The sequence below is a fragment of the Rattus norvegicus genome, chromosome 8 (genome assembly GCF_021556685.1).
Source record: "Rattus norvegicus strain SHRSP/BbbUtx chromosome 8, alternate assembly SHRSP_T2T, whole genome shotgun sequence".
Classification (NCBI taxonomy): Eukaryota; Metazoa; Chordata; class Mammalia; order Rodentia; family Muridae; genus Rattus; species Rattus norvegicus.
In genome coordinates, this window is record NC_141541.1 from 95,885,698 (window position 1) to 95,906,261 (window position 20,564).

The window sequence follows — 20,564 nt, forward strand, 5'->3', positions numbered from 1 at the left end:
ATAAAATTTTTTTCTCATTTGTAAAAAAAAAAAAAAAAAAAAAAAAAAAAAAGATAAATGGTACACACCTGCAAATCCAGAACCTAGAGGCAGGGCGTTAGCCTGGGGCTGAGTAAGGCCAGTGGTCTTAAACCTCAGCCTGCCTAAGACTGACTCCCTTCATCTTTCTTTCTGGTTGTTTTTACCCTAGGAATTGGGAAGAACGGAGTAGAGCGGTTTTGTTTCCCCCTTGTGTTACATGTTTGCAAACAATTTAGAGTATTGGAATAAAAATTGCATGCCTAAAAAAAAAAAAAAAAAAAAAAAAAAAAAAGAGCCATGGCCCCTCTCGGAAGAAAGCGTAAGGCCAGGGCCGCACCTATCGAGTCGGCGGACAAGCGCGAGAAACTGGCCGTGGTCATTGAGCATTGTACGAGCTGACGTGTCTACGGCCGCCATGCTGCTGCCCTGAGCCAGGCTCTGCAACTGGAGGCCCCAGAGATATCTGTGCAAGTGAACCGGTCCAAAGCCGCGGAGGGGCAGCTTCGAAGTGACGCTGCTGCGCCCGGACAACAGTCGTGTTGAACTCTGGACTGGTATTAAGAAGGGCCCTCCACGAAAGCTCAAATTTCCTGAGCCTCAAGAGGTGGTTGAAGAATTGAAGAAGTACCTTTCATAAGAGCTTTCAGTCCCTGGAGATGTTGAAGCATTTATGATGGTGCATGGCCAAACTTAAGCTATGTACCTGAAGCCATAGTTTCTTCCTCACCAGAAGTGATGGTTCAGTTCTGAGGCAGATCTCCAGCAAGGCACTGTAAAAGTGTGTTGATTTGTTTAATAAAAGTTCAAGTATTTGCAAAAAAGAAAAAAAAAAGGGTTTCTACAGTATCACCAGATGCATGCATATACAAGCAAAGTTCCTCTCTGTAGCATCGGCATAACAAAATGGTAGAAAAGGAGCCTGTTTATAAGATAAAGTACCAAGAGATGAACACAATTATGCAAAACCTGAATGATGCTAAACCCCTGCCGAAGGGAAGGCAAGCCTCAGACAGGTAGGAAGCCATCTTCTGTACTTTTGGTTTTTATTTTATGTTTGTTTATTTATCACATGCATGTGCTCATGAATGTGCCATGGGTGCTTCTCTGGAGATCAGAGGGCAACTTCTGGGAATCAATACATGCTTTCTACCTGTGGGCTCCTGAAGACTGTATTCAGGTCATCGGACTTGGCAGCAAGTACCACCGCCCCCTGAGCCATCTATTTTCTTTAGTTTGTTTTACATTATAGACAACTCATCTGATATTTATAGGTTTACTGGGTTTCATGGTTATTTTTATAAATAGATGGACGATGCCCTCTGCATGTCACGTCTTTAGAGTCAGACCTATTGCTTCCTTCCATGAGTAATAATAAACAGGCTATTTATGTATCCTTTTCTAATTCCTTCTCCCACAACTCTCAGGGTTGTCTGGCAATGTGTTTTGTACTTTTCTTTGTACCATTTCCCCTTTCCAGTCTTTAACTGTATCCTTGCTGTGGAAACAGTGGAGTTATTGTCCTTGCACCTTTCATCCTTCCCAGCCTCCTTCTTTAAATCTCAGATAGTTAAACCAATAGCTTATTTCCGGGCACATAACATTCTCAATTTCTTCACTGCCTGGGCTTGCAATCACCACTGTTTCCTTTCTGACGTGTGTAGTGAGTCGTTTTCTTTGTTGCCTACTGAGTAATGACAGCTTTGTGCTGGATTCACTCCATGCATCTCTTTATTGTTATTGTTTATTTTAGCATGTTTTGTTTTGTTTTTGGTAGAGGGTCCATGTACAGAGTTTCGTGTACACCAAATGGGACTCAAGCTCTCTCTGCTGTGCAGGACTGCTGTGAGCCATTGGTCTTTGTGTTTTAGCCTCCTAGGTGCCTGGACTCCAAGCACGTAGCACCACAATGTCAGCTTTACCTTTTCTTCCTTCAGATTCGTGGCTGGTTCCTACTAGCCACTGCTTCATTTCCTTCAGTCACCTTGCCATCTTTTTCTTAGATTACCCTAGCTTTATGAATTTCCTTTTAAAAGTGTTACAGCCTGAGTATGAAATGTCCCGCACAGACTCACACATTGAGTAGTTGGTCCCTTCAAGTGATTGAGTGAAACCACTGAACTAGACCATGGGTCTAGGAAGGAAAGGTTTATTTTGGAAAATTCACAACTGCTGTTGCTATCTCTCAGAAGGCAGAGAGGAGAGAGAGAGAGAGAGAGAGAGAGAGAGAGAGAGAGAGAGAGAGAGAGAGAGACCTACTTCACAAGTCTCTGAGCAATGCTGATTTTAGTCTCTTGTTTATCTGCCAGCCATCCTCAGTTCACCCTGTCTAGAGTCCAACCTGAGAAGAGTCCAGACTGCCATTTTGGGGTTTGGGCACCCACTTTTGGGAGGTGGTAGAAAGTTTATAAAATGGGAGCTGACCAATTAGACAATAGGTCACTGGGAGGAGGGGGGGCACTTTAAGATTATATGTATTCTCTGGTCCCTGGCCCCTTTCTAGTCATCAGTCTGCCATGAGATAAATGACATCTGCCTCCTGCCTCTCCGCTGTGCTCTTTCTCAGCACAGAATCGGGATTAGTGGAGCCAGGGATGCTGGCCTGAGCCCTCTGAAAACATGAGCCCGAACCAGCCCTTTCCCCTTTTTAAGTTGTTTTTGCCAGGGAATTTTGTATTTTGTCAAAGGGAAGCAAAATCTGGCTAATAGAGTTGGGGAATTCTTTGGCTACTTTTTACATTTTGTGAATGGTTCATATCTTCTCTAATTCTCTATATTTAATAAGTTAAGTTCCACGTTACCTAAACCTTTACCTAGAACACTAATATAAAAACACAGACGCAGAATAACTGGCAGGCATGGGAACTAATGTAGACCTGGCAAGGCATTCTGGGTAGGAGTTTGGTTTTTGTTGAGAAGATGCTTAGAGTTCCCATGGTAAGTCTGTCTGTCCTCTCTGTGCTACTTCTTACAAGTGCAAAAGCTGGTAGGGGACCTCACAGCAATAAAGCAGACCGAATTTACACCTGTTTCTAGCTTTTTTTTTTCTTTTTTTCGGAGCTGGGGACCGAACCCAAGGCCTTGCGCTTGCTAGGCAAGCACTCTACCACTGAGCTAAATCCCCAACCCCGCTTCTGGCTTATTTTTAATGAGTTTTTCTTTTTTTCTACTTTTGTTCTCCACCCAGCTCACATTATCCCAGTCTTGAGCTTAGAGTAGGAGTATCGAACACATACAAATTCATGTTATTTCAGAAGTAAAGCATGGGATTTTTTTGTAATCATTGGGAACCGGGAACAGAGTTTTGTTCAATTCGTGGTGATTTCTGTGGTAGGATCTTTAGAATCTACCCTGGCAAAAGAGAAAATCGAAAGAATAAAGCTCCCCAGAAGTGATTCTTGCATTGCATGTCCTTCCTTCTGAGACGTGCAGAGCAGGAAACTGGTATTTCGGGGTATCTGGAATGAGATAGTGGTCTTTGATCTTTCTGAGACTTTTGGGGGTCACTTGCTATTCATCAGGTTAAGTCAAATCACCAACCAGCTAGAAGGAAATAATTGGTATGACCTGACATTATAAAACTCTGCGGCTCAGGACAATCAGGGTCATTCTGATCAATAACAGAGGCAGACATTGCCACCGCCAAGAACATTGTGATAGTCACAGTTTCCAAGTTTCTATAATTGCTGTAAAATGTTTTCCTCTGTTGCCCAGTAGAAACATCTCTGAGAGTCTCTACTTCTTCGTATATTTGTGGCTCTCTGAAAAGATATACAAGTCCTTTGAATCACAGCATCAAAACTCCTGATGGCATTTTTGGCCTCCTCTTCTGTTCTGAGAGCCCTTGTATTCCATTCTGATGGGTCATGTGGAGCCCTAGCACTTAGAAGCAGTAGTTTAAAGATCCCTGCATATGCCCATAAACTAAAATTTCTGGTAGGATGGGAAAATGCCACTGTTATCTGCCCAAGGGAACTCTGATGACCACAGAACTACAGTCTCCATGAGCTATTAATATAAGGCCTTTTAGATCATAAATGCATAGTTAAAGGCTACATAATCCATTGCAGTGTGATGATTAACCTCAAGAGTCAACTGATGAGTTCTAGAACCACCTGGGAGCCAAGCCTCTGGGTATGCTTGTGAGGGGTTATCTTGGTTACATTGTTTGATGCAGGAAGACTAGCCCACTGTGGTCAGCTAGGCTGAGACTCTGGCTTGTACACAGCTATTCATTGCTCTTCTTCCTGTCTGCAGATGCCATGAGGCTAACTGCCTTAATCTCCTGCTGCCACGATGGACTGCACTCTTGAACTGTGAACCAAAACACACTGTTTCCCTCTAAAGTAGCCTTTGTCACAGCAACAGAAAAGGTAACAAAGGCACATAGTTTTATGTTTTTCTTTTCGAAACCTTTATCCTGGATGATTATTGGAGTTGAAAAAAGTATTGGTTCAAATATTTACCCAAACTTCTGATTTCTTGCACTTTTGAATGGAAGCCGTCCTTTGTCCATTAGAATAGACGTCGAAACTAAATTTTCCTCAGCTTATGCTTATCAGCAAAACAGAACAAAACAAAAAGACAATTTCTGGTCCTATAGTGATAACATTTTTTTTTCTTTCAGGGTCTTTCTTTTTCCTGAACAACATTCTTTACTAACCCATTAAACCAGATACTGTTATGAGCAGCTGATTTTTTTTTTGTGGGTGTGTGGTAGTGGAGACAAGTTGGTCCATTTAGAAAGCAAACTGGCTAATTTCATCAACAAGAAGACTAATGCTTTAAAAACCAAACCAAAACAAAGTGTGTAAGGCTCTTGTGCCCCGGGTTGTATCTGAACAGTTTTGCTCATTTCTCCTCACAAGAGCATCTCAGAATGTTGCCCTTGGCACAATTGGCAATTCCCCAGTGATTACTTCAGAACTCTGTTCAGATCGTCCCTCCGTCCATTGCTCTGGCACATGAGCAGCAAACCTAACATCTCACCCTGCTCTGTTTAATTGAAAACCTCCCCGGGGAAGGCTTCTCCTCAAGCCTTTTCTTTTCTTTTTTTTTTTTTCAGTTACTATTTATTTTATGTATATGAGTACACTGTAGCTATCATCAGACACACCAGAAGAGGGCATCAGATCCCATTACAGATGGTTGTGAGCCACTATGTGGTGACTGGGAATTGAACTCAGAACCTCTGGAAAACCAGTCAGTGCTCTTAACCACTGAGCCATCACTCCATCCCTTAAGCATTTACTTAATCAGACCCTGTGTTCCTTAGCTTGTAGCTGTGTCAGATGGTCTTTCTATTCTATGTAGGATACCAGGATCCTCCACAGCATAGATCTTTAAGGCACCCAGCATGCCAGTTGGCACACATATCATACACAGGTGAACACATCCAGTATGAGTTGTCTTATAAAGGGCATTATGGTTTTATCTAGAGAATATGAAAACGAAGTGCAGACTTTAAGAAATACTTGGAGCTATTATAACAACCATTTTTCATGGAGCCAAGGTGTTCTTCTGAAAGAATCACAGAGCTGAACATAAAAGGAAAGATGTTCTTGCTGAGATCGGTTCTCTCCAAAGCACTACCTTGCTGCTGAGTGAAGCTAAGCACACAGAACTCAGGTCTAATTAAACAGGTATAAATGTCTCCTAGCAGCTCTACCTGTCTAGTTTGACTAATCCTGGTGAGGAAGAGACCACCTTCCTCAGCCATGTATATAGAGGTTCATGAAGTGACAGAAATAAATGATAGCCCCTTCTCCCCAAGAAGAACACTCTGCTCCAGTAAGCTTAAGTAATGCAATCTTCAAAGACTATTGGGTTGGGCACGAGTACAAGCTACTGCCTTCTTCTCACTGAAAGATAATGCTAACTTACATAGACCAGCCAGGAGTGGCATGTGCGTTCCAATGGCTCTTTTCTTCACCCTTTGCGCTCAATTAACTTCTGCCTCTGGCTCTCTGGTAAGTCCCTCTGCGACAAATTGTCTGTAGAACTACCAAATCCCTCCTGGAAATTGTCTGGAAATCACAATTCAGTTTCCTAGTGTCCAGTGTTGTGTGTCTTTATAAACTCCTAAAATGGGGAATAGTCAGAATGGATAAGGAACTCCTGTGAAAGGTACGGCTGAACCAGGGCATGTCATCCAGCCTAGAAGTACAATATGTAATAGTAGGTCATTTGTAATTGTACCTGTAATTACCTTTTTGTTGGCAGCTTTCCTGTAATAGCTTAGTGAGGTGGATGTTGAACTTATCTAGTTTACATATACATAAAGCAAGCCAGGGACATAAGGACAGTGATATTCATTATGACGAATGCTGCCACCACGTAGTATAGATGCTCAATACATATGGGATGCATCCCTCTTCTCGGATCTGCCCAAGGTACTCGGGATTGACATTAGCTTCAGGGTTTCCACTCCCCGCTTTATCATATTCTAGTTCTATTTTTCACTTACAGGAAGAGGCTCCAGTGGTCTTCATGCCAGTGTAAGCCTGGCACACAGTAGGAGTTCATGAGATGGATTAATGAACAAACCATCTCAGGAAGATTATTCAGTACTCAGTGGGTAACATGAATTCATGAACTTAAGCATAGGGAAAAGAACAAGGAAACAGATGGGAGCCTCCAGTCAGACCAAGCCGAGGAAGGGAGGACAGAGATGGGGGAACTTTGTAAGCCTGTGCAGGATAGTGGACTCCAAGCAGCGGTTGCCCACATACTCCCCACTGTCTTGTCTTGTGCACATATCTCTGCCCATTTTCTCCTGCAGAGTCCCCCTCAAAATACATGGAGGATGTAATATGTGAATATTTTGTTGTTACAGAAATAGCATTTTTAACACTGAAGGAATTGAATGCATTTATATCTTATGAGTAAGGAAGATGGCTCAGTGGTTAAAGCACATATAAATGTGAGGACCAGAATTTGGATCCCCAGAACAAATGTAATTGCCAGGTGTGTCGGATGACAGGCCTGCAGTTCCAGCACTGGGAAGGTGGAGAAAGGGGTGCCAAGGACAAGCTCAGGGCTATATCAACAAGCTCTAGATTCAACTGAAAACCCTTTCATCCATGAATAAGGTGGGTAGCTGAAGAAGACTGCCAACGTTAGTGCTGGGTCCTCACGTGCACACTTGTACGCACACGTGACTGCACACATCCAAGCACCCATTCACACACAGGTACACCGCACATACATAAACAGGAGGGAAAGGTGGTAGGGTGGCAGGGTGAATCGGTGCTCAGGGACTGCTGGAGTTGAATCAGGTTGGATGACTTTAGGCAAGTCCCAACTCTCTGTGCTCAGTTTCCTGTAAAGTGCAGATGAAGTCAACCACAGTACCTGACTAATTTCAAATGGTGATCTTTGTGAGGCCCTTGTAGCAAATACCACATAAAGGTGCATCAGCTCTAGGCAACTGTCTTCAGGGGAAGGAGAATAAAGATGCCATGATGTGTGTCAGCCACCAAGGCCTCTTGTTTTGTTGCAAACAAGCATGCTATATTTTATAACTTTGGGGGAGGCGGTATGCAGAAGTCTACTGCTTCCACCTGGGATTTACAGAAGTCTGATTTATTTGTCTGATCGAGAACCTTCTCTCAACCAGTGAGACATCCGAAAAGAAGCCTGCAGTTGATTACATGGATGGCTAATTTTATCATAGCATTGGTGGAATATTCATTGGGAATTGAAGAATCTATTCTCTAAACAGCGTGGCCCACCATTTGTTGGCCTCTGAAGCTGGGGGTTGGAGGGATGGGACTGGTTTTCCATCTATCTAATTGCTACCCATAGGCACAAATGGCTCCGTTTGGTTTATGAGTGTAACGTTTTCACCTGCTCCAGGGAGGGAAATGGCGGCTCATTCCTTCCCTCTTCTCCGTTCTACAAACGACTGTTCCTGGTGGGCCCAGCATCCGTGTGTACATTTGGATTCTGGAATTAACAGACTCCATGCTTCTTATGGGCTCATTTGAGTTGTGCAGGAGAATACACAAGAGGTCAGTAGGGGCCGACCTTCCTTTTGTCACAAGGATATATTTTGAGAACTTTGTTTTGTTTTGTTTTGTTTTTTTCTTCTTCTAAAGTAGAGGATACCTTGCTGATGTCGAACTAGGAAGGAATTAAAGTAACATGAGAGGAAATGAGCAGAAAAACAAAGTGATTGGCGTCTGAGGATAAAAATAGACTCTATTAGCCAAGTGGTCAGGTTGGTGAAAGTCAGAGCTGGAGTGAGCTCCTGACCCACACACCACCCAGAAGGCAGATTTCTGGCTGGAAGTCCTGCTTGGTTAGGGCTTCCTGGAGTCTTGCATCCTGTTATTATCAGAGACACTCCTGCTCAGATGTTCTCCAATGAAACAAGCTTTGCGTCCTTTGAAGAGTCAGGGAGAAGCATTTGCAGTGAAGTGCTTTGTGTTGAATTTGAGGGAATTCAAGTAGAATGTCACTAGACAGGTTTCATTCCTTTGTCCTCCTAATAATTATCTAGACTACCTCATCTTTGAGAACCAAGCTCTAAGTCCTCCCACACTTACGGCAGATATGGGACTTATGGGACATCAGTGGGAAACCTGTCTTTAGTTTACGGACCTCCCTGCCTGGTGTTTACACTTGAGTGCTCACCCCTGTGCTCACCAGACTCCTGCAGTCTGGTGAGCACAGCTCAAGCTTTCTGGCAATCTCCCAACAGTAATGCCATTTGTCCTTCAGCTGGAGATCGGTTACTAGCATCGTGACACAGAGATTAATGCAGGTTTTCCTGGTCTTAGTTATATCTCTGTTTCTGTGATGAAACGTCATGACCAAGGCGACTTATGAAATGAAGTGTTTAATTTGGGACTTACTGTTCCAAGGGTTAAAGTCCATAACCATCATGGTGGGGCACATGGCAGTAGGCAGGCAAACATGATGGTGGAGTAATAGCTAAAAGCTCACATCTTGAGACACAACTGCTCATGAGTCCGAGAAAGAGACACTAAAATGGTGTCTTTTGAAACCTCAAATAGAAACCCCAGTGATATACTTCCCTCCCACAAGGCCACACCTCCTAATCCTTTCCAAACCGTTCCACCAACTAAGGACCAAGTATTCAGATATCGGAGCCCATAAGGTCAATCTCATCCAAACCGCCACATCATGTTTTGCTTGATTTCTCTTCAGACAAGGCTCTGAGGTCTCCAAACAGCCAGCATGTCTTACGAGAAGACATACTCCTTCTGCTTCAAGTAGTATGTGGCTTTCTCAACCGATGAGCACTTGAAGACAGTATGCTGTCATCTTTTCATTATCTGCTCTCTTTGAACAGAAACGTGCCAGAAAGCCATCACAAAACCATGTATCACATCTCCCGTCCTTAACTTCCAAGTGCTGACAATGTCCTTAATGTTGTAAGATGACTCATTGGCATAACACAAGCTGGTGATTGTTATGAAGGCCTTGTGAGGTACGGCAAAACTAAGGAACAGAATTTAATTAAGCAGAAAAAACAAATGTATTGAAAAAAAACAACAAAAACAAATTTCTCAAATGTTTTGGAAAGAAGATGAAACGAGACCCTTGCTTTCCTAAGGTATCAGGTCTGCACAATTTACCTAACATTTCTGTAACCAATACACACGTCCTCGTCTAACTTGTCTTGAGCCTTTGGTAGCACAATAATGACCATGGCTTCCCATTTCTGTTGTGCAGAACTTTTGAGAATAGCATCCTTTAAAAACACAATATGAGAGTAGTATCTTACCAATTAACAAACCCATAAAACATCCATTATCAGACATGCATTATGCACCAGACACGATGTTTTTAAGAATGAATAGGATAAAAGAACCTCATGACTTAGTAATTAAAATGCATTAGGCATGTAGCCAGCATGGTGTGTGAGGTTTAAGTTATTTGCAACATTTTTAAAAAGTAGTGATCTTTAGGAAAAACAGGACTTGTTTCCCACTCTGTAAGTCTGAGTTTGGGCTACCGGGATAATGACCTCCCACATGCAGGGGCTGTTGGTCAAGCCCGGAGTCAGGCTGGAGCTAGAAGTTTTTCTCTTCCCTACCACACTCCTTGTGCGATCTCATGAAGTTTCCACTTCTTCATCCAGAGCATGGACAACCTGCTCATCTCACACAGTCATCATGGAATCAAATGAGGCAAACCCTGGAATGTCTGAAGAACATGCCAGATGCTAGTTGGCTCCACAAAGAAGGGGATCTGGTTTGTTTTGCTTAGTTCCCCGTCATCTAAAGGGATGCCTGGATCTTGATACACATATGATATATAGTTACTGAATGACGGCTACACAGGGTAACAGAAGGAATTGCGCTTTCACTTTAAACAACCCAAAATGATTGCAAATCGATTCTTTGCTGTTTTACAAAAGAACATCTCTTTCTCCATGTACATTATCTCCATCTCTCTGTTTCTTCTAGCATCACCGGGCTGAAAGTAATCTGCAAAAGCACGATGTCTGTCCTTGCATGGTGACTTTAATGCCCTTGACTTTGTCCTTACCTTGTGCTTGTGTATCCAGCTTGTTCCAGATCATAGCCACTGAGGAGGTGCTGTTTGGGCCACCCAGTAGAATGTTTCTCTCACTCATGTGAACCCTCCTACCTAAAGCCACCAAACAATTCTCCTGCAGATTTCTTGTGTCTAGACTGAATGGAGTGATTTCTCATTCATAAACTTAGGACACTAACTATATTTCCGGTTAATAAGATAGGAAAGCATTGTTAAATGAACAAAAACTTTTACTAGTATTGGCTTCTGCCATGCTGGCTGCAGGCTGAAAATGCTGACAGGTGTAAGATAAACAAGAGGGGACAGAAGGATAACTACTTTGTCAGTTTCTTTGCTGAGATGACTCAACTGAAACCAAATCAAAAGTCTAAAGGCAGGTTTACTGGGAGGCAGCTCCCGGGCGAGTCCACGATCTCACAGGTGGAGGGCAGTGAAGTCACGTGTCTAAAGTAAGGGGGAGGGGAATTTAGAGATTTGGGGCTCGGGTGTTGACAGGTGAGCTAGGCAACCATTAAATTTTGCCCATATAAGGTAAAAATGTTAATCCCCCCGGGCTGTCATTTGTGAGTGAATAGCCAGAAATGCCTAGACTGAGAGAGATAATGCGTTAGGTTAGCCTAAATTTTCTCCCTGTAGGCAGGGTTGGGGCAGAAGAGCAAACAGGTTTCTTAGCTTGTGCAGGGGACGTGCAGGAGTTCCAGCCAAACGCTTTGCATTTTGTCATGTCTGGCATTACACAAGACAGCTGCCATTTCAGCAGTGCTTATGGTAGAAGAATCTGGCATCTACCGAAAGCTCCTCCAAGAATGAGTTAAGTAAATCATGGAACACACTCGGTGAAATATTAGCACTACTAAAAGGGTCTGTTTGCCTGGCATTGGCCTTGCACGCCTATAATCCCTGAGGCAGGAGAGCTGACAGTTTGAGTCCAGCTTTAGCTGCATAGCATGACTCTGTCAAAAAAAAAAAATAAAGTTGTTTATAGACATTATATAATAATAAAATACAATAAAGTAATATTACATGAAAAAAAATCAATAGTCTGATTTATGGCTACCACAGCTGCACTGTCTAGGCACTGTGGACATGGCCTTGCCTCACACTTGCCTAAGCTTTGTAGAATGCTGCCCGTCATTGGTGGTGATGTAGCGTGAAGGACAGACGCCATTTTCTTCCACTGCATGTTGCTGCTATCTTTAAAGTAGTTAGCAATCTCGATGTCTCTATTTAATATTTCTGAGATTTTATACACTATTTACACACATATGTATCTATCTATATCTATCTATCTCTATATCTATAATGTATATCTATAGGGGGACAATGTGTCTTCTCACCGTGATCCATCTTCACATTTGGCTCCGCAGAACAAAGACATGGATTCTAGTGGAGCCGGAAGTGTGAAGAACCATCTTTGAGATCATCTGGGAAGAGCTGACTGCTTTTCCCACATTCTCCATGTTTCTGTGCTTGTAAACATTAGTCTCTCCTTTGCTTATAGGGGGAGACAATGATCCCAGTTCTTGGAAATAAGTATTTGTTTGCCATTATCCAGCATAGCATGAAGCAGTTCAGGATGTTATCGTCTTCTTTTCAAAGACAATTGTAAAACTGCACTGTATTAAAATATATGTGTGGGGGCTGGGGATTTGGCTCAGTGGTAGAGCGCTTGCCTAGGAAGCGCAAGGCCCTGGGTTCGGTCCCCAGCTTCGAAAAAAGAACCAAAAAAAAAAAAAATATATATATATATATATATGTGTGTGTGTGTGTGTGTGTGTGTGTGTGTGTATTTATGTGGATACTTATATGTGTGTATACACATGTGTGTGTATATACATTAAATGTGTTGTACTTGCCATTTCAAAGCTCCCAAAGCTCATGACTGAACGCCACACATGAATCGAAAAGTGTTAGCTGTTTTGTCTGCCTGGTGTCACAGTCTGTGGGTGGATGTCTGTGAGGATGTCTAGTGGAGGAACTAGAGACAAAGCAGATAGTTTGAGTCAATGCTCAAGCATCGGACAGGAAACACTGGGATTCACAGGGACTGTGAGTGAGATTCTGCTAGGTTATATCTTGTCCTGCTGTGTGAACCATAGAATAAAAAGGAACAGCTTACAAGTAAAAGCTAAGAATACAGACTTGGCAATGATTGTGCTAATTTGAAAAGACCCACAGAAAACCGAGGCTAAGCAAATTAAACCCAATTTTGGACAAAAAATATAAGAAAAATATTATACTAAGCAGTAACCCGCAAACTCGATTGGGAAAACTGGGGACTACTGCAGGAAGTGGGGGAGGGGCTGATTGACAGGAGGGCACCGAGCATGTGTGTCTCACAGTCTAGCTTGGGCTTTTCGAATGTTCACCCTCTTGCTTGGCTTCTGAAACTCCATAGACAGCAGGAGGAAACTGTCCTTGAGGATTTTACTTTATTCCCTTGGGTAACTTTTGCTAGCACCTTATGCAGAAGTGTGTTTCTGCCTTTGGTTTACCTAGATGACAGATTATCCTAGACGAAAAAGAAAACAGCCAAGTAGGAGTAGTATATGTATCATTTTATGCATTCTGAGATCTGAGAGGCATAGTCGTTTTTCCGTCTCACTACTTCCTTTCGTTGGCTCTAGCCTTGCTGTTGAACACAGTGGAATGTAGCCAGGTTTCCAGGGCCAGACACATTAAGTGTTCGTGGTGTATCCTCAGAGACTGGTCTTGGTTTACTGCTTCCTCCTGTGCTGGCTGACATAGGTCCTAATCAACAGGGAAACAAAACGTGCCACCTCGAGTCTCCAGCCAGCAATGAATGTCTGCTTCTGGCATCCTAAGAGCTGAGAGCTGTTCCCCTCAGCAGCAGGGACCGGAGCCCATTCATCCCATTTTCTCTCTACTTGCCTTCCTTATCTTCTCTACCTCTGCAGTGAGGCCTCTGGGTCTTCTCCAGGCTCATTCTGTCTCCAAACAGTTCTTGTTTACTTGGATGCCTGGGTACATCCCTGATGGGCTTCATTGCTGGTTTTCATTCTTATTTCTTCATGAAAAACTTTTTAATAGGTGGTATCATCCTAAGCAAATGGAAGGGAACAAGCTGGATGCTTTCTTTCATATCTGCCTCATCTCTGAGAAAAAGTTCCTTATCTCCAGAAGGGCACTACATAAGGATGCTTTGGATGAGTAAGTGGATGTTCAGTTCTTCCCACAGTATTTTCTTGATTTGTTTTCTTACTCTTTTATCCAGTATCTTATTTCAGCAAATATTTTCTCCCTCAACTCTGTCTTCAAGTGTCTTCTTTCTTGGAAAGAGATGCTCTCTATCTTTAAAAACGTTCTCTAACCTGAAGAGAAAAACAAAACAAAACAAAACAAGACAAAACAAAACAAAACAACAACAACAAAGAGTAAAGGCTAAGCAAGAACATCACGGCCCGATACTTCGCATCTCATTAATTTACTCTTTGTGTTGGCTCGACCCATTGCTCCTGGTACCTGATTGAGTTAATGAGCCAACAGACACAAAGAGCTCCAACTGTGGCCGTACCCGAACACTAAGACTTTAGTGTCTTTGTTGGGAGACCTGCCATTGGTCTTTCCAGTAAGACGACTTAGCTTTGATGACCAGCCCTCCTTCCACCATGACTTTCCTTAGGCCTGTGGTCCTGACCTCCTCTTTCTTTCCAGCTTCTTTGTCAGGGCTCCCTGTGATCATATGGCCAGTTTCTTACCAGCAACAGTCTGGCCCCAGTTTCCATCATGTGCCCACTCTGACAAGATTCATGGCCATGATCACTGTTGTAGATTCTTGTCCTTAGACATTGTTATTCAACTCCCCATACGTTCTACTCCTTCTTGTTCACCTCCTATTTCCTAGCTGCTCTCTCTGACATCAGCACTTCTTCCCACTTCTGTTCAGGGACCAGCTTCACTAATACCTTGCTTCAACTACTCCATCGTCCCACTGCTGTGTAGGCTTAGATTTTTCAAAGCCTGCTTTAATTAGGGTTCTTAAACACTTCAACCTCCCTTCTAGCCCACTGACCAGAGGTAGAAGAAAAAAGAAGATTAATTGGGAAAGGGGGTTGGGAACCTGTTCAGAAGTAGTTCTTTGGAGCAGTTCCAATCTTTATTGTTGGGACATCAGCACTCCAGTCCAATAGCAAACACCAAACACGAATCAGTAGCAGTGGCTAGATCTAGCAGAAACCACAAGGGTCCATCAAATTTAAACGAGTCAAGAGAAGTGGCGAGAATCAACCAGAATACCATGAGAAATTCTTTGGTGCATTTCTCTCTATGAAGCGAAGACCAGCAAAGACCAGTGAAGACCACAAAGTGTTGCAAGGCGTAGCAATGCCAGAATGTCCTCTCACTGTCTGGGGAGTTATATTTATATTCTTTCAAAACATCACACACCCTCTCAAGTGACCACTCCAGGAAAGCATCACATGCCTTCTCATGTGTCTGCTTCAGCAAAACATCCTCTTACAAGATTACTTCTAGAAAAATGTCACATGATACAAATGAGCTTCCAAAGAAACCAGGAATTTCCACTTCACTCCTGCATCTCAAGTTGTATTCAGATTTCCATTCCTACATTCCCACAATGGGTTTTAGGGGCATATGAGCAACATGATGGTAGATGTGGTATGATGACATGCCCACACAGGGCAACCCCTTGAGATTTAAAGCTATTTGACTGTCATCTTAAGTTTCTCAAATACATTATCTTTGAGTTTTAAGTTGATGTCATTTGTCTACTGGGCCTGACCATAACAAAATACCACAGTCTAGGTAACTTGAATAATAGAAATTTATCTCCTCACAGAGACTAGAAGTTCCCTCAGAGGGCCACAGACAGAGCTCTGTGGCAGATATCTCTTCTTCACTTTGGATGGTCAATCTATTCTTGTCACCTATGCTCATATCCACCCACTGTTTCTCTGTGAATTAAGTTGTTCTTCTCGTGAGAACACAGGTTATATGGATTAAGACTTAACCACGTGGCCTTACTCACCTCTTTAAAGGTCCTATTTCAGAATAGTCTCAAGTATTGGGGATCAGGATGCATGAACCTGGGATTACACGATTTAGCAGTTAGTGAAGTCAAGTGGAGCAGTGGAAGACTCACACACCGAAGGCTCATTGTCTCAGCACACTGTGGTCTTATTCCCTGCTCCCTCCTCATGAGATATTTTTGTCTATCAGCTTCCTGACTCTTGGCCTGTAGCTGCACATTCTATTCCCACTTAGGAAGTATTGGTGAGGGGCTGGAGGGCCCCACCATTCTTGTTTAGGGATGATAACACCACTTAATGGAGGCACTGGCAGGGCTGAGCCTGTGTCCTTCCAAAATCCAGGTGTCCTGCATATTCTGATATGAGCATTTGGTGCACAGATCAAGATTCAAGAAAGGAACCTGATGTCCCTAGCTTCTGTCCCTGGGCCACTAAGCCTTTTTGAAAATTTGACTAAAGCCTTGGTGCTTCTCCTCCGAGATGGCATGTGGAGATGACAACTTTTCACACATATTCAAGGATGATGTATTCTATGAAAGTATTTCCTAGACCTCTGTGATCTGGGCCCACTGGCCTTACCAGGTCATCTGCTGTTGCTGTCAACAACCACACATTCCCTGTCCTCGCCCCCATCTCCCACCCACCGCTAAGTCATCCCCAGTGATCAAAGCCAGTCTCCAAGTTCTTCCCACTCATCCAGCCTCTGTGGTTTTCATAGGCTCCTCTGCAGGCTTCTGCAGTTTCCTTCAGTGTATCAGGCTTTTGTAAGTCCTTCTTCCTGGTGAATCCTTACTGCCAGTTCCCCTTTCCAAACACTGTGGGTGAAACAGAGTTCCTGTAGGTTCTCTCTCTCCACGAGCCTCTTTTGTGACGGTCAGAATATTGGGTTTTGATTACTTCCTCGCTCCTCTTTCCCTTTTATTAGATTTTGAGGGTAAGATCTGTGAGCTAATCATTGCAATTTTCCTGGCAGCTGTTACAGAGCGGAGGCAAATAATTGCAAATATCTGTAGAAGGAACAAATGAATGAATGATTGGAGGAGAGGAAGTATGAGTTCCCGATGAAGATAATTTCTGCATTGTGAGTGTGAATCCCAGCAGCTGTGCTGCTGAGTAGAGTTTGTGACCTTGGGGGAAATGAGGCACAAGCCTCAGTTTTCTGATCTCAGAATGGGGCAAACAGAACTCAGGTCAAAGAGAAACTGTTATCAACCTTTATGAATGGGCAACATCCATTTAGGAAAGGACAACTTTATGAATGGACAAATATACATGTAACTTAGCCTTGTCACTAGCTTTCCTTGAATTGGAAAAGACAGTAGATCTGCAACTTTGCAGATCAGTCTGCTGCCTGTAATAGAAGCACACCCATTAAATACCCCCTGGATGCAGAACATGATCTCCTACAGAAGGCCTGGAGCAGGTCTCTGGGAGGGCTCAGGGTATGCACGCTGAACTCTAGAGTTGAACGGAGAGGTGCTATTTGAGAGGTTTCAGCTTTCAGGTTGGGAGTTCATTGCTAGTGCTAGGGAAATGGCCCTGGATGAAGTGCTCGTGTGAGCTTGTGGATCTGAGTTTGGATCAAGGAGCATGTGTCTGTAACTCCACTCCTTCAGTAAGAGAGGGCACAGCACAGGCCTGTAGACCGGTCTCAAAGAAGGGAGGAGGTGAGAACAGATGCCAGAGGCTGTCCTCTCCCTTCTGTACACTCACTGTGGCACACATGAGACTGCAAGCACACAGGGACATGCACACTCACATGCACACTCCTATGTGTGTACTTACCGATCCGGAGAAGAGTTCCAAGCAGAGCAGCGAGGAAGGTTGTCTAGACCTGGTGCTTGAGATGGACTTAGAGGGAAAGGAAGAAAGCTAGTGACTCTGGGAGAAAGAAGCAGATATAGACCAGTAGTGACAGACAGCTAGAGATACCTAGGAGGAGCATCCGTGCTTCCTTATCCTCTTGATGTTGCTTTCTGGAAGGCTGCAGTTTTGGCTTCTGAAACTAGTGGTTAGCACAATGTTCTTGGACTATCCATCTTGTGCACTCTGGAAAGACCCACTGCTCTCCACAGTTAAGGTGGGTACTGGCCTGTTCAGTAGCTGGCACTCAGCAGTGGCAGTTGTGTCATGACACTCCTCTGTGCAGTGTCACCAGGCTCTGACAGTAGTGGAGGTGTCACTGCTTGGGTGACGGGTCACATCCCAGAAACAGAATTCTGCAAAGGGAATGAGTCAATGTTCAGTCTTGGGAACCATGGACCACTCTCACTACGGATGTTAAAATGTATCATTTAGAATCAAGCTGCCTCCCAAGGGGGCCGGAGAACACACAGAGATGCTGCATAAACAGTGAGGCTAGTTTTTAAAAAGATCTCTGAGTCAGCTTTCCCAGATATCATTTCCAGGAATCCTTTTCTGGCAGGGCCTTCCCATGCAGTGCTCCCTGCCTCCCTCCCCCTTTCCCTGTTGGGTTTCTTTGTGTAGCTATCCTGGAACGCTTTCTGTGGACCAGATTGTCCTCGAACTCAGAGTGCTGGGATTAAAGGTATTCTGCCATTGCTGCCAGGTCTAAGTTATTTTTTCTTTTTATTCTACTTTATGACAGTGTATTTTCTTCTTTTTTCCATTTTTCTTTTTTCTTTTATTAGATTTTTTTAAATTCACATTTCAGATGTTATCCCCTTTCCCAGTTTCCCCTCCAGGAACCTGCTAACTCATCTCCCCTCCCCTGCTTCTATGAGGGTGTTCCCTCACCCAACCACCCACCCCTTCCTGCCTCCCTGCACTGACATTCCCCTACATTGGGGTGCTGAGTCTTGGCAGGACCAAGGGCCTCTCCTCCCATTGATGCCTGACAAGGCCAGTCTCTGCTACGTATGTGGATGGAGCCATAGGTCCATCCCTATGTTCTCTTGGGATGGTGGTTTAGTCCCTGGGAGCTCTGGTTGGTTGGTACTGTTGTTCTTATGGGGTTGCAAACCCTTTCAGCTCCTTCAGTTCTTTCTTTAACTTCTCCATTGGGGAGCCCATTCTCAGTTCAATGGTTGGCTGTGAGCATCCACCTCTGTATTTGTCATGCTCTGGCAAAGCCTCTCAGGAGACAGCTATATCAGGCTCCTGCCACCATGAACTTTGTCTCCATATCTCCTCCTATGAATATTTTTGTTCCCCCTTTTAAGAAGGACTGAAGCATCTGCACTTTGGTCTTCCTTCTTCTTGAGTTTCATGTGGTCTGTGGATTGTATTTGGGGATTTTGAGCTTTTGGGCTAATATCCACTTAACAGTGAGTACATACTGTGTGTGTGTGTGTGTGTGTGTGTGTGTGTGTGTGTGTGTGTGTTTTATAATTGGGTTACCTCACTCAGGATGATATTTTTTAAAGATTTATTTATTTATTTTTATGTATGAGTACACTGTTACTATCTTCAGACACATCAGAAGAGAGCATTGGATCCTATTAAGATGGTTGTGAGCCACCATGTGGTTGCTGGGAATTGAACTCAGAACCTCTGGAAGAACAGTCAGTGCTCTTAACCTCTGAGCCATCTCTCCAGCCCAGGATGATATTTTTTTAGTTCCATTCATTTGCCTATGAATTTCATGAAGTCATTGTTTTTAATAGCTGAGTAGTACTCCATTGCATAAATGTAAATTTTCTGTATCCATTCCTCTGTTGAAGGACATCCTGATTCTTTCCAGTTTCTGGCTATTATAAATAAGGCTGCTATGAGCATAGGGGAGCGTGTGTCCTTTTTATATGTTGGAGCATCTTTTGGGTATATGCTCAGGAATGGTATAGCTGGGTCCTTTGGTAGGACTGTGTTTAATTTTCTGAGGGACGGCCAGACTGATTTCCAGAGTGGTTGTACCAGCTTGCAATCCCACCAACAATGGAGGAGTGTTCCTATTTCTCCACATCCTCACCAGCATTTGCTGTCACCTGAGTTTTTTTTTTTTTTTGTTCTTTTTTTCGGAGCTGGGGATCGAACCCAGGGCCTTGCGCTTCCTAGGCAAGCGCTCTACCACTGAGCTAAATCCCCAACCCCGAGTTTTTTATCTTAGCCATTCTCACTGGTGTGTGGTGGAATCTCAGGGTTGTTTTGATTTGCATTTCCCTAATGACTAAGGATGTTGAACATTTTTTAGGTGCTTATTGGCCATTCGGCATTCCTCAGCTGTGAATTCTTTGTTTAACACTGTATCCTATTTTTTTAATAGGGTTATTTGATTCTCTGGAGTCTAACTTCTTGAGTTCTTTGTATATTTTGGATATAAGCCCTCTATCTGTTGTAGGATTGGTAAAGATCTTTTCCCAATCTGTTGGTTGGCATTTTGTCCTAATGACAGTGTCCTTTGCCTTACAGAACCTTTGCAGTTTTATGAGATCCCATTTGTTGATTCTGGATCTTAGAGCATAAGCCATTGGTGTTCTGTTCAGGAAATTTGCCCCAGAGCCCATGTGTTCGAGGTTCTTCCCCATTTTCTCTTCTATTAATTTCAGTGTATCTGGTTTTATGGCCATGGACCCTTCTCATGTCGCATGCATGTACACACACACGCACGCACACACACACACGCGCACACACACACACACACACACACACACACACACACACACACAAGAAAAGTATATGCTAAGGGACATCTTAGAGCCTGGCTCTAAGGCAGTGTTCTTTTCCCAACACAAGCCTGGTTGTTCTCTCACCTCCTTGTTACACAGTTAGGCTGGCTCTTAACACCCCCCCACCCCCACCCTATTTTCCTTTTGTATCATTGCCCACACCTTACTCATATAGCCCTAGTTGTATTTATTGGTAATGTTTAGTGTCTATCTCTTTCTTTCTTTTTATTTTTCGGGGCTGGGGACCGAACCCAGGGCCTTGCGCTTGCTGAGCTAAATCCCCAACCCCAGATATAAGCTTTCGAAAGCTGGTGTTTGGCATACAAATTGGAGGAACAAGCTGACACAGAAGAGGGTCATGACTGTTAACTTAAGCCTGCTC

General features: G+C 43.5%; 1 protein-coding gene and 1 pseudogene across 2 annotated transcripts in view; both read left to right on the forward strand.

The window, feature by feature from the left end:
• The first annotated feature begins 318 nt into the window (after positions 1–318).
• LOC148004289 (selenoprotein H pseudogene) lies at positions 319–828 on the forward strand (annotated as a pseudogene). Its single transcript, XR_015627378.1, has one exon. The product of XR_015627378.1 is annotated as a selenoprotein H pseudogene (transcript).
• Positions 829–965: 137 nt separating this feature from the next.
• Positions 966–20,564, forward strand: part of Mrap2 (melanocortin 2 receptor accessory protein 2) — a 56,449-nt gene continuing 36,850 nt past the window's right edge. The window contains 1 exon segment of the mRNA NM_001108774.2: positions 966–1,034. The gene's annotated coding sequence lies outside the window, so the exon portion shown is untranslated.